Genomic DNA, 14,804 nt, shown 5'->3' with positions numbered 1-14,804 from the left:
TTAACTGCATGAATGCCTGTGGGTGAAGGCTTGATTGCCTGAATTGGAACAACTTGATGATTGTGAGTTTTAAGCCCACTTTGCGAAGTGGCAAAATCATATTTTAAAGCCCACTTGAGGGTCGCAAATCTGTGCTTTAGCCTACTTGCGAGTAGCACTTTCAAACCATTTTCGAAAACAAACATGAGTCGAATTCGTTCCAATTCTTGCGACTTAGTCTATACTTGTATGCTATGCGCATCACATAGTAAAGTTAGATTAATAACCGGATAAGAACACATGTGTTTATAAAACAACATATCATATTTAGTAGAGGCCGATCTTTTGATCGGGCGAGCGGGGGTGCTCATTTCAGGACATTCCCCTCTCGTACTCAAGTTCCCGAGCCGAGGCAACTTTGGTGATGACGGACACGTGGCCTTTGGCACGAGTCAGGGTTTCCTAAATTTTTCATAAATAAAATATTTAGGTGGCGACTCTGTAATCTGGCAAAGCAGTCCAATTTTGGCATTGTTTGATTCAAAATCTGATTTTCCAAAATAATTTGCCGGATTGGACTCTTTGGTGTTTATCAGTCTCACATTGCACTTTGTGAGATTAGATTCAGAACCGTGACAGAAGTCTGAACTGTAGTAAGACCAATTCGTGCCTCTCCGAAAGGGGGGTGCATGAAGAAAGTCGAGTCTACATAATCCAATAAGCATTTCCAGTCCCATTATTAAAACTTCATATTCAGCTTGATTATTGAAACAAGTAATTTCATCCATTCTGAAACCATGTGTGGTTTCTACCCCTTTGTGGTAACTTAATTATAACACCAATTCTAATCAAACCATTGGCCTTTGACCCGTCGAACCATATCTTCCATGGCTCAACATTGATCATACCAAGATCCATTATCTCCTGACTTTCCGTTTGGCATGGATGATTTGCCAAAAAGTTAGCCAAAACTTGTCATTTACAGCTTTTGGGGGGACATATTCTAGATGAAACTATGACAAGGCTAATATCCATTTGCCAATTCTTCCTGTCAACATTGGTCTAGATAACATATACTTAACCGAGTTTGTCGTTGCAATTACCGAGACAAAATTAGGCAAACGATAATATCTTAATTTCATTGTTGCAAAGTACAATGTAAGGCACATCTTTTCTATAGCTGAGTATTTACATTCACAAGAATTTTAAAACCTACTAAGGTAATAAACTGCTTGCTCATTGCCTTCTTCATTGTCCTTGGGCTAGGAAATCTCCCAATGAATCCTCTGCTGCAGCAATGTATAACTTCAAAGGCTTATCGCTCTTTGGTGGCATCAACACTAGAGGCTTGGCCATGTAGGCTTTAATTCATTCGAAAGTAGTTTGATGCTCTGATGTCCACACGAACTCTTCTTCATCTTTCAACTTTAATAAAGAAGAAAATACTTTAGTTTTCCCTACAGTGTTAGAAATAAATCTTTGAAGAAAATTAACCTAACCAATGAACTTTTGTACTTCTTTCTTACTTGATGGAGGCTTGGTCTCGATAATGGCTTTGGCTTTATTTTGATCAATCTATATTCGTTTCTTGTGTACTACATAGCCCAAGAAGTTTCCAACTGATACACCAAAAGCACATTTGAGAGGATTAAACTTCAACTTGAACTTTCTCATTCTTTCGAAAGCTGCTTCTAAGTGAACCAAGTGTTCCTCCATAGACTAGGATTTTACTACAATGTCATCAATGTAACACTCTAAATATCCTCCAATGAGATCATGAAAGATAGTGTTCATTGCCCTTTGATATGTAGCCCCAGCATTCTTCAGAACAAATGTCATTTTAACCTATTCGAATGTGGCAATGTTCCCAAGACATCTGAATGCTGTCTTATGGACATCCTCCTCTGTAATGCAGATTTGGTTATAACCAGAATATCCATCCATCATAGACAAAATCTTGTGCCCTGTTGAACTATCCACCAATAAGTCTACTATGGGCATGGGGTACTCATCTTTTGGAGTTACTAAGTTCAGGTTTCTAAAATCGATGCATACCCTCATTTTACCATTCTTTTTAACCACAGGCACAATATTTGACATCCATTCAACATATCTAGCTATTCTAATAAAGCCTGTTTTAAGGAGCCTAAGAATTTCCTCATTGACCTTCTGAACCACCTCAGGACTCATCCTTCTTGGCTTCTGCTTGTATAGCTTGAAATTAGGCATCATAGGGAGCCTATGTTCTACTAATGATCTGTCCAATCCAAGAAGCTCATTATAGGACCAAGCAAAGTAATCCTTATATTGTTTTAAGGCAACCAATAACTGGCTTCTATCACAAGGACCTAACCAAGCACTGATATAAATGGGTTGCTGTGCAGAATCTTCCCCTAAATTGACTTCTTCCAAGGGGTCTTGTACTTGAGCACTCACTAATGCTTCTCTTTTGATTTCTTCTGCCCTCGAAGCAACTTATTTGCTTTGTTCTGCTCCCACTCTCTCTGGTTCAACATCTTTTCCTTCTTCCTTACAGACAAAGTCTGTCCATAAGGCTTCTTTTTCCTATATTTCTTGGACTTTTGTTTCGACGTCCAATGCACAGTATTTATCTAAGGTCAAAGACCTGACCTATTGTTGCTCCTTCTTACAGCCAACTACCATGGCTTCTTTATCTTGTTCTTTAAAATTTTGGACTATTGATTTAATGTCCAATATTGAAAACTTAACTAAAGCCAAGGGTCTGGCTTCTTGAGTTTCATCTTCTTGCCTACAACTAGGCATCATTATCGTCATTGATGACAAATTTTTCATCAGCACTCTCCTACACTAAGTGTTTTAGGTGTGCTTCTTTTTTATCAACCGTCACTTCGGATGAACCATCAGGTTTTCTCAATATACTGAGTGGTGTCACTCCTTCAATATACAACTGGGCCTCTGCAAAGTCAACACAAGCGATAAAGGGTTGAGGGTCTGCATTGATCTCTTTTGTCTCTCAATTGCATAAGGCTATCATTATCTTCTAATGTAGAAAGGAAGGCACACATTTGTTGGTGTGGATCCAATCCCTGCCAAGTAAAGCATTATACTTGGCGTTACTATCTATAACAAAGAATGCTGTCATGCAATCTCTGGTTCCCATACTCAGGTTGATGGGCAAGATATCCTAAGCTATCTGCTTATCTCCAGCGAAGCCAGCAATGGTTGTGCTAGTTGGGATTAATCTAGGATTTCTTTTTCCCAGTCTCTTCAAAGAGGACTTTGGAAGTAGGTTTGCTACTGCCCCATTATCAACCAATACCCTGTTCATTTGTATCCCATCGAAAAAAGCCATGATATACAAGGGCTTAACGTGCTGTGTCATGCATGTTAAAGCAGGATACTCAAAGGGAAATGAGAAATTAATACTCACTTCCTCACTCTCATCTTCAGTTTCCATTGGTGTGGCTACTTCAAACTCATCTTGAACCATGCTAACTTGTGAATCTTCACTAAAAACTTGAATAAGGTCAATTTCCTAACCTTCTTGGTTTCCATCTTCAGCCTGGGACTCCTATGGCAAAATATACACCATATTCACTGACACTAGAGGAAACGAGCCAAACTGAACTGCTGGTTGCACTTGTTTCTTTTCTAGACTAACTTGTTCAGTTATTTCAGAAGCATCTTCCATGTTGCACTCTGGTACTTCAGTACTGGTGACTTTCTTCGAATGGTCTGCTTCTGTTGGTTTTTCAGCCAAAAATGTCTATTCAATCATGAAGGCTTCAAACATCTCATCTTCTGCCATTTCTTTCCTTTGGCCTAATTCAACTTCTCCTTCTGTCTCACTGTCGCTTTGCATCAAGGCTTTTTCAAGGCCTGCTAAACTAGATTTTTCCCTAGCTTTCAGTTCAGTGTGAACTTTAGTCATCTACTCTTTGCTGACACTTTTTTGTTCTGAGGAGCCAATTTTGGACTAGGATCTAATTTTGGACTTTCTCTTTCCCCTGTCTAGCCTTTTGACTGGGCCAATGAAGAATTCTCTCCACTTTCCTTTAGATCTTTTTGGTACTGAGTGTACATTCACTGGATCTTCCTTCTTTGAGACCTAGAGATTACTGGGACTATATTTGGTTCCTTTGTTTTTGGGTGCTTTAGTAATACCTAATTATTTAGAGCCACTAAGGGAGGTTTAATCATTTTACCCTGATCTCCAAAGACACTTCTCTGGGTAGGCATTTCTTTAGGCTTGTTTTGCATGACAAACCAATCTGGAACCCCAAGTACCCATGAACTCACTAGTTCAGTTGCTGAACTAGCTCTTTCTGCCTTTGAAGCCAGTTTCGAAGATGTCTATAGAGGCCACTGCTTGGCCCTGATCTCCTGTCTTGAGATTAATTGAGGCCTTCTGTCAGGGTGGTTACCTTCCATCTTGTTCGAGGCTGATCTTGGAGGCCAAACTTTGGCTCTGATTCCATAACTTGAGCCCACTTTAGGCCTCCTCTCAGGATAATTGTCTTACATCCTGTAGTAGTTGGGTGGTCTGAACTCATGTAGAGGTCTCTTTTCCTTGAAATGCACTCTAGCGACTGGTGGTCCAGCCAAGAATGGCTGCTGTTTGGGACCAGTTGGGTATGGCCTTTTGTTATAAGTACTGGTTAGTTTAGGGCGTCTCTGCACATCCTTGTAATACTATTTCCCATCAATTGGGAGACCTTTCAACCATGTGTAACTTAACCTGCATCTAGGACACATCCTTTACATGACAGCTGCCTCTAGAGAGTCATCATCTAGTGCCCCCTCACTAGAGTCTTCATTTTGGTCTGCAAAGCTCTGTCCATTTGCTGGTGAACTTTTGGTATCTTTCTTGAAAGTAGTCTGGCTGGCAACATTCATCTGCACATTAACCTCCTCTAATTCCTTCAAGGATAAGTTTTGAAAATCTGGCACACTAACATTGGCTGTAGCTTCCCCAATCTCTGGGAATGGGTTAGTGTCAATTCTCATAGCTTTCTCTGCTTTGGCTGGGAACTTTAAACTCCCCTTTCGAATCTATTCTTGGATCCTGTCCCAAAAAATAATACAATTTTTAGTTGAATGAGACCAAGAATTGTGCCATTTACAATACATTTTTCCTTTAAGTTCTTATGGGGTAGGGATCTTAACTTCCTTTGGTAACTTTAGGAAATTTGCTGCAAGCAAATGATCAAAAATGTCATCTGCTTTTATTAAATCAAAAGAATACTTCCTATGAAGGTCTTTCTTTATAAATTGCTGGTTTATTGTATTGTCCTTATGAATTAACGCCTCACAGGTCATAGGCTCTTTTCTTACGATCTCTGCTGCATCAATTTCATAATTAGGGTCTCTATAATAAGTCTTATATGATGCATTACTTCGATCCCATTCTTCCTCGAGTAAAGATTCATATCTAGACACTTTATAGGTTAATTCAGCTAAAGTCTCAAAACTCAGTTGAATCGAACTTCTTTCGAAGCCTAAACTCCAAACCATTTTAAACTAATCTCACAAATTCAGGCTCTCGTAGAATGACCTTACACTTGTTTTGTGCTCTTTTGAATCTGGCAATAAATTGAGTAGCCTTCTTATCAAGCCTTTGGCTCAACCTTGTCAAATCTGCTATGGAAACTTCAAGCTCTGTTTGGAAAAATTGGGCAAAAAATGCCTCCTCCATTTGCTGCCAAGTTTGAATAGAACCAGGTGTAAGGTTAATATACCATACAAAGGCTACCCCAATTAAAGAATTTGGAAAAAGTCTTAACTTCATATAATCATTATTGGTAAATTCACTACATTGGGCTGCGAACCTAGCAATGTGTTCTACTGTTGACTGGTTTTCATTTCCATAAAAGAGGGCAAAGTCTGGTATTCTGAACCCCCTTGGGTATTCATGCACCCTATCCACCCATTCTGGGTATGGCTTTCTATACACAAGAGTTTGAACCCCCTTAGCCATGGGTCCACACATTTCTTTGACAATATCAGCAATTTGGTCCTTAGGAACCATATTTTGTGCTTATTGGACTACCACTGGAGAAACAAACATAGGATTTGGTTGAAACCCTTGTACTTGAGGTCATTTTGGTTCATAGGGAGGTATATTTGGGGTTGGTTGTCCCTGTGGTACTGGCTACTATTGAGGGTATGGTTGACCTCTCTGAGCCTATCCTGCGAAAGATGCTATAATAGGAGGAACATGTGTTGTTTCTCTCCCAACTGCAGGAAACCCTTCAAACCCCCCGGGTGTGAATTCAAACAGAGAATTAGTGAACCTCCTTGTGCCAAGCATGGTTTTGGAACATGGAATTTTGAAACATTCTTATGCCATTTTCTAGTGTTGGCCCAGATCCACCAATTTGTATGACTTCGTTGTTAGGTAATGAGATATTTTGATTTATCACAGGCCTCGAAAGAGGCTCATACCATGACTGAGGTATAAGTGATGGTCTTTCATAATTTTGATTACTAGTCTGACCATTAACATGTCCACTACTTTGCATAGGTTGTTTATCCCTAGCTAACCTTTGCTGGAGAACATTTGAATCTTCTTCCATATGCCTTGTGATAGTTGGTTGATGGGAATTCATTCGATCCATGAAGGATGTTGCCTATCTTTCCATTATATACATTAACTGTTGTCCTATGGCATCTACCAAGCCTCCCCGCAAATTCATTGGCTAGGTAGACGGAACAGTGGATGGTTCAATTCCATGGCCTCGTCCAATATTTTGAACATGTGGTGCATTTTCTGATGTGTTGGTTTGTTCGACCATGGGTTCTGATGAGATAGGTGCTTCCATAGGATGTGTTATTACATTATCCTCTGGATCAGGTACTTCTACATCTCCTTCTATACTTTCTTCCAAGCGTTCATTTTTTTTTTTGTCTCCTACGTTTAGCCATTTTAGAGTCCACTGGGTATGCCAAAAAATATACGTTGGCTTTTTTGACTTTCGAAGGTTAATAATGTAATTTTAAGCATGCTAGCAAGGATCAATCAATCCTTACAGAATATTAATTGCCAACCAATTATCAGACGATTGTATTATAATTCTCTCAGCCTCAATGAAGAAGACTTTTACTGGTAGCTTGTTTAGGAAATAAATAACAAGTGAAGAATAATTTCAGAATCTGAGTTTCATTAGTAAAATAAAAACTTACAATAATCTGACCCCGCCTCGTGGAGGTTTACAGCAGTAAGCTATTTGAAATTACTCATAGGAAACGAAGTCCAGTGCGGGAATTGAAATGCAGAAGTGTAAAGAACTGAAAAAATTGAAAAGAAATATGAAGTAAATAAACTGATTTTTTATCAAAGTTTGGATCCTTCATTCTGGAGCCTTCTCTGCTATTTATACTTTTGAATGATAACCGTCGAAGTGGGTTTTAAACCGTCGAAATGTCCTCCCATGATTGGTGAACATTCTCTATCACAGTCAGTTCTGCTACGCCACTCTTGCAGTTAGGTTTTCCTCCTGATTTTTTAATATAAACTTTATGAGTAACCGTTAGGCCATATCGCCTTGTATCCCTCGATTATTCCAGTACTATGCAGATTCATTATTACCAATACGAACTGACACATGTCTGATTTTGATTGACAACTTGTATTAACTCTTAAATTGCCCTATTCGTATCACGTGTTGAATTCTGATTGACATTTACAAATTATACGACCAACAATGTTGCAGTGACTTATAAAACTGTCTTAAAATCACTACACAAAACCTCTAAAAATTAATTCTAATGTAGCGTCTGGAATCTGAGGCATATGCCTTAATTTTATAGAGTTGTTTGGAAAAGAATCGGGTGCAATTTCATTTTCAGTTTTTGACAAGACAGTAATAATAAGAACTGATAAAGATGATGATGATGTCATCACTGTTTCATGGGAGAGAATAACGCACCAGCAGCAGCATCCACCAAAACAAACCATGGCAGGCTAGTTGGTTGGACACGTCACACAACTCAACGTCTAATCGCTCAGTTGCTTTGCAAGGTTCATTTGTCCCTTTTCATGTATTATTCTTTGTACCTTTGAATTTATTAGTTCAGAAAATCAGTTTTGTTTATAAACTAATAAAATAAGATATAAAAAGAAAAGACAAATATATATATATATATATATATGGGAATGATTTTTGTTTAGTCTTTAATCGGATTAGATCGTATTATTGAGTTCATGAGGGTTTATCATGGGTTTCGTTTTGATAATCTGAATCGCGCAATGTATAGAATTCGTCGAGTACTATATGCCTGTAAAAAATCACGTTGATCAGATATCGATAGCTACGTGATCAAAACAGATTTTTGTCAACTGTTAATTTATTCACCGTCCATTTTCTTTTTCTACAAAACTGATTTGATCACATACCTATCGATACCCGATTAACGTGATTTTTTACAATCATATAGTACTCAACGAGTTCTACACATTGAACGGTTCAGATTATCTAAGCGGGACCCGTGGTAGGCCCCACGGGACCAACAACACGGTCCAGTTCAATTAAGGACTGGACAGAAGCCATGCCATATATATATATATATATATGAGCCAGGATTGAGACCCCACCCCTACAAGATCTCCGCATGACGCTCACAAATCTGAACCATTTATGATGTGGACTCCATACATATATGAGTAGCCCCCACATATACATAGAAGGCCAAGATTACTTTGAGAGTGTGTGAGTCATCCCCGAAGAGGATTCCAAACATTTATATATATATATATATATATAAACGGTTAGTGGTGATCTTGATTCACATTTCAAAAAATATTCACCAATTTTTTTTATCAGTAAAAATTAATTATTTTTTTTATCAATAAAAAAATCTTTATCGATAAACATAAAAATTACAAATTGATACATAAACAAAAAAGAGGTTAGTGCTCAAGCATTATATCTAAATGTATCAATTCTAATTAAATTGGCACCGACATACGAGCTCCAAAAGTTAATTGTTAATTTTTAGATTGGTACATAATATTCACATTATCAAAAGTTAAGCCTTAATTGACGAAAATCAATTGTTAGATGTTAAATTAGTACATAATATTTACATTATCAAAAGCCAAGCTCAACAACCTTCATAATAGGAGAAAAATAAACTAACTACCACCAAAGGATATTAAACTTTTTTTTTTTTATAGGAGTTCAACCCGAAATCTCACACCACAAAAAGTGTTACGCAACAACTATGTCAAATGCCCTGTTATTAATCCACCTTGTTTGGTTTATAACTTGAAATTTTTTTGAATTTTTATTTTTCTTGTTTTTGTATTTTTTTTTTTAAGATATGCCTGAAAGGTAAATTAATTGTGAAGAAATTATATATATATATATATATCAAAATTGTGTATGTGTGTGTGTGTTTTGTTTTTTTAGTCTTAAGTAAATATTTTTAAATATTTTTATTTTTAATTACATATAAACATAATTTTTTTGATTATATATATATATATATATATAAAAACACAAAAAAAAACTCAAAAATAATTTTGAAAAACTATTAATCACTCGTATTAATGCATCTACCGTCCTTAATTATTTATTTTTTGTTCAGCAAAAAAAGAACTTTTATTGATAAAAAATCATACAAGAGATGAGATTACATCAAATAAAGGAAGGAAAGAGCACTATGCATCATAACAAACTAACCCAATCTCAACTAAGTTGGCACCGAAAAAAGAATCCAATCATCTACAAACTCATCCCCCGGACAGGAGTTAAGGAACCAAATCCAACAAGCACTACAAGAATTTACACATTTGGCGACCACTTTTGCCGACCAAAAAATTTTTGGTCGCAAAAAAATGACATTTGCCGACCAAAATATTAATTAGTCGCGAATGATCAATATTTTTGGCGACCAAAATGAGTTAGTCGCAGAAGGTCACATTTTGGCGACCAAAAATGAGTTAGTCGCAGAAATTGGTATGCTTTTGGCGACCAACTTCAAATTTGGTCGCGGAAGGTTACATTTTGGCGACCAAAAAAATTTAGTCGCCAAATTTGTACTTTTAGCGACTAATATTTTAGTCGCCATTGATTGAGATTTAGCGACTAAAAAAATTTGTTGCCGAAGGTAGCTTTTTTGCGACTAATATGGTATTTTGGTCGCCAAAAGTGTTTGGGAGGGAAATTTCAAACAGGGAGGGGGGAAATGAAATTTTTTGGCGACAAAAAAAATTTGGTCGCCAAAGTAAAAACGACGTCGTTTTGTACCTGCAAAACAAAAAAAAAAAAATTAAAAGAAGGCCCTGATCTCCTCTGTCTCCTACTCTCCTTCTCTCTGTGTTCTCTCTCTCAATCGGCTTGCAATTGCTCAAGAATTGCAGCCAATTCCAGTCCAGATTCCAACATTTCTTCCTCAATCTTCTCTCTCGTCTCCTGATCCTCAGCCCTGGCTAGACGAGTACACCACACAATCTTCAATCGGTTCTGCAACAAACACTTAACAAGGCTGAAATTATCAAATTGGAGATGACCCAAAAGCTTGGTCTCAACTTTAAGATCATCATTATCAAAACCATTCTGTTCTTTTTCCTCGTCAAACACAACAGTAAAACCCATTCTCTTCTTCTTGTTCTTCTTCCTCGTCAAACACAACAGTAAAACCCACATTATCATCAATCATAACATTGTCTTCTTCTTCTTGGAAATCAGTGATTAGGTTCCCAAAGGAAACCATCTGATCGAAATCATGATTCGACATAGGGTTCAACAATTTCTCGATCTCCTCCCTCTTGTTGGGGTTATTGTTCTTCAAAACACACAAAACCTCATCAGCGGCGGCGGCGACTGTTCTGGGAGGCTGACCACCGCCGAATTACTACTGTACGAGGCTAAGCATGGCCTCATAGGGAACCCTAGTTTTCTTCGTCTTGGGCTCGTAAAAAAAGGCCCAAATTTGATTCTACTGATTATGGCTCTGCAATAATACCATGGGTTTCCTAGTCTTTTCCTTCTATATTCTACCATGCGTGTATGCTATCATGGTTCTCGGACCCTTGGTTCTCTTGTTTCTTTCTACGATGATGTTACTGGTAAGGCCTTACCCTGGAACTTTTCTGGTCATTGTTTAAAGGAAACTCACTTGAAGATCTTGCATTTTTTTTTTGGGTGTCCAGAATGATCAATTCTTAGTGCATGACAAGTGATTTTTGTGTGCAGGAGCATTTATTAATTGTCTGTGAACTTCTCAAGGCAAATTTATATGAGTTTCATAAATTTAATAGAGAATCTGGAGGGGATGTTTACTTCACAATGCCAAGGCTGCAAGTTTGTAGGGTGACATTGTTCTGAGGGCTTTTCATCCCACTAACAAGCTACTGGTTAATTACTTGTTTTTCAATTTTTATGTGTAGTCTATCAACATCCAGTGTCTGGAGGCACTTCAATTCTTGCATGGTCTTGGTCTCATACACTATGATCTGAAACCTGAGAATATTTTGGTGAAGAGCTACAGTAGATGTGAAGTGAAGGTCATTGATCTTGGAAGCAGTTGCTTTGAAACAGATCATCTCTGCTCATATCATTGAAGGTCATCATGGTATATCATTGAAGGCAAAGTTGGACATTATCTTCCTTTCCCACTGTTCATTAGAAATTTATTATAGTATGTTCATAGTTTTTTCAATGTAGAGAAACCTTTGCATGCTCTAGAAGATTAAATGTAATGTTTATACTTGATACCATTAAATGGATATTTCAATATTTGATCCATTCCTTGACATTGAAATTAAAATATTCATATACTTGAGTGGTTTCATTATATGTACAACATGTATTACTAGTTGCTGTTCAATATCTATCATTTTTCTGTCAAACGAAGATGTTTCTCAAATTTTTTTAGAAGCAATATTTGAAGTAGTGGGATGCTTACTAATTCTAATTTTAGGTATATTGCATGTGATTTTATGTAAACCTCTATGATCACTGATCAGGTGAGATGTCCCCAACATAAGGTATGAACATGTATGATGAAGAGCCCTAATTTCTTACTTATTAAACAACACGGTTCTGTGAATGCAGTGAATTATGATGGAGCCAATCAAACAGAGGGTTCTATTGTCTTAAGGTTCTTGGGAAATTCTTGATTTATCAATTGTTTATGTTGTTTTATTTTATTATTGTTGCTGGTGAACAACTTCTTTCACTTGGTAAATTGTTTAGAAACAGCAGGTAGAGTGTTGTTTTTGTATTTAATGGACAAATTCATGATAGAGCCTAGCCTTGGCAGATTATACATCTAGAAAGTAGAATTAGTGGGAAGGTGCTTAGTGCTCACAATTCGGTCATTAGCCAACTGCGATTTCTTTTTATATGTTGTGTAGGTGCATAGAGATGAATTTTTTTATCTTGTTCTTTAGTGTAGTTAACAGTGTTGTTGGCTCCTCATATTGATGCACTTTATGGATGATTCATTAATTAAACAGGCTTATATAACAATCTTAACTCATGACATCACGAGCTTTGAGGAGAAGACTCCACCATGGGGATGTCGATGGGAAAAGGCATGAACATTTGGAGACATCGGGGCTAGATGGCTTAAGGTGAGTTTTTTTGGAACCTTTACTTGGGAATCATGATTGTGATGAGACATGCTCAGAGGTGAGTTTTTTGTTTCTGTCTTCCTTCTTTAGTCTTTTAATCCTTTTATCCCTCTGTATTTTCTACCTGGTTTTTGGTTAACTAGGATGGAAGTATTGTGAATAAAAATGTTATTTTATATGATTGATAGCTATCTATATTATAGGGATCCACACTTGCAGATATTTCGGATGATGAACGAAAGAGGGAACACCACCATTGGACACTTATTATTTTCCCAGTTAATTGCACAGTGGGCACAATGGTTAGGTATGTGATTGTCTTATAGTTTCTCAGCTAACACATTAATGTTTTTTTACCCTATCCATTGAAAAGGAGGCTAGATCAATTAGTTGAACTCTCCTGGAATTACACAATAGCATATAAATAGATCATATATTATCTGGTTTGAGGATCATTACCATGCAACTCTGTTGCTAAACTATATTTTTATATGACATGCAAAGACATTGAATTGAAGGGGGATTAATAATTGTCTTTAGTGTGGAGTGATATTTATAGTGCCATTAAATGAAATGAAAATATATATATATATATATATATATATATATATTTATAGTGTGCTATTCATTTTTCAAGTAGTTTGGGTATGGTTGCATCCTCAACAATTAAGGCGTAGAATTAAGTCTTTCGTCATTTCATGTACTTTTGATAACTGTATCTGGGAGAAAATCTATTTTGCCCTTTTCATATTTTGATAATGGGTATGTGGATTTCAACCAACCAAATCATACTTGAAGTTTTGAGTTTTGTTTTGTTTTGTTTTGTTTTGTTTGTTTGTTTGTTCGTTTTTTTTTTTTTTTAAAAAAAAAAAAAAAAACTCTTGTTCATATAGATATGTGTATTTCAACCAACCAAATCATACTCGAAGTTTTAATTCCTTTTGTTTTTAAACTCTTGTTCATATAGATGTGTATGTATTTATTGGAAGAATCTTTATATAGGACATGTCATATGTAGTTATATATGACAAATTCTTTTCTGTTAGATAACTACATATTTCATATCCTTTTCTGTTAGATAACTACATCGGAAGAATCTTCATATATGACATGAGTTGATTGACAAATTCTTATAGGTCTCAGATAACCTTTAGGTGGTGTGGGGTGTTTGAAGACCTGCAAATGTGTTGATTGACAATTTCATTTGATTTTAATAGCAAATCTTGTAGTTGGATCTGGAACGCTTATTGGACGACTTTTGCCCTTTCCTTCTGCCACTCAAAATGGACTTTTGCCCTCTCCAAGTTTGAAGAATTCTTTTTTAAGGCATTGGATTTCTGGGTTTCTTCTTGATAGAATGATTGTTTTGATACTTGATTCTCTGTAATCTCGCATCGTATGGTAAGGGTTTTGTGTGGAAATTCGATTGTGATGATGGGTTTTGTGAGAAAATTGATTTTTTATGTGGGTTATGGAGATGGAAATGATTGGATTACGCTGCTATGATCTTTTCTATTTGATGTTTTTGTGGGTTTTTGCGGGTTTTTGTGGGTTTTGTGTTTGAGTTTATCATATATATCTTAATGGTTTTTAGGATATAGAACTTGATTGAATTTTATAGGTTGTGCATTCAATTTACAGAGATATCTAGATAGATTTTATACTGTTCCATTAGTGACATTGTTTGGTCATTTTTAGGTCTGTGGATAGTTTTTTAGTCAGAATTTAATAGGATTTACAGACTAAGGTCTTCATACTTTTTATGTTTTGGGAAATTTAAGAAATTTTAGAAGTAGGTTGTTTGACAGTTTAGAAAGGTGTTGTTGGATTCTTTGGTTGTCATTATTTTGTGTGAACAATGTCTGGTGGAACACCAATTGGGGGTGCATTCATGAGACAGAGGCATAGCCAAGGATATACCTCGGGTAGTGATGACCACGAGGACGATGCGTGTTCAAGAGCAAGTCCTCAGTCACCGTCGTCATTGCAGCAGAAGACACGACGGAGATGGGTTGAGATTATGGAGAATGTTCTTTGGATTGCTTCTGCAGTTTTTATCATATACTATGGTGATAGGCATTCCAATTTTATTGTCATCTTGTGGCACGATGATCGGATTAGAAGGTAAATGCTTATGCTTAGATTTTTTATTATCCGTTTATCGCTTTTTTTATTAGTTCTTTAAGCATGTATAGAGGACAGTTAAAAATTCATTGTTTGGTTGTTAGTGGTTAAGGTTGCCATAGTTTCTAGTCTTGAATAA

At 36.6% G+C, this 14,804-nt stretch overlaps 1 long non-coding RNA gene across 1 annotated transcript; it reads left to right on the top strand.

Annotated features, from left to right (window-relative positions):
- Positions 1 to 12,371: 12,371 nt before the first annotated feature.
- On the top strand, positions 12,372 to 14,309 carry LOC145822363 (uncharacterized). Its single transcript, XR_014363529.1, has 2 exons — positions 12,372 to 12,848; positions 13,759 to 14,309. It is a non-coding gene; the product is annotated as an uncharacterized LOC145822363 (long non-coding RNA).
- The last annotated feature ends 495 nt before the right edge of the window (positions 14,310 to 14,804 follow it).

Source organism: Camellia sinensis, chromosome 3, assembly GCF_055761805.1.
Source record: "Camellia sinensis isolate YWXY chromosome 3, ASM5576180v1, whole genome shotgun sequence".
Taxonomy (NCBI): domain Eukaryota; kingdom Viridiplantae; phylum Streptophyta; class Magnoliopsida; order Ericales; family Theaceae; genus Camellia; species Camellia sinensis.
Note: the sequence above shows the minus strand (reverse complement) of the source record. Positions and strands in the feature narration are given on the sequence as shown.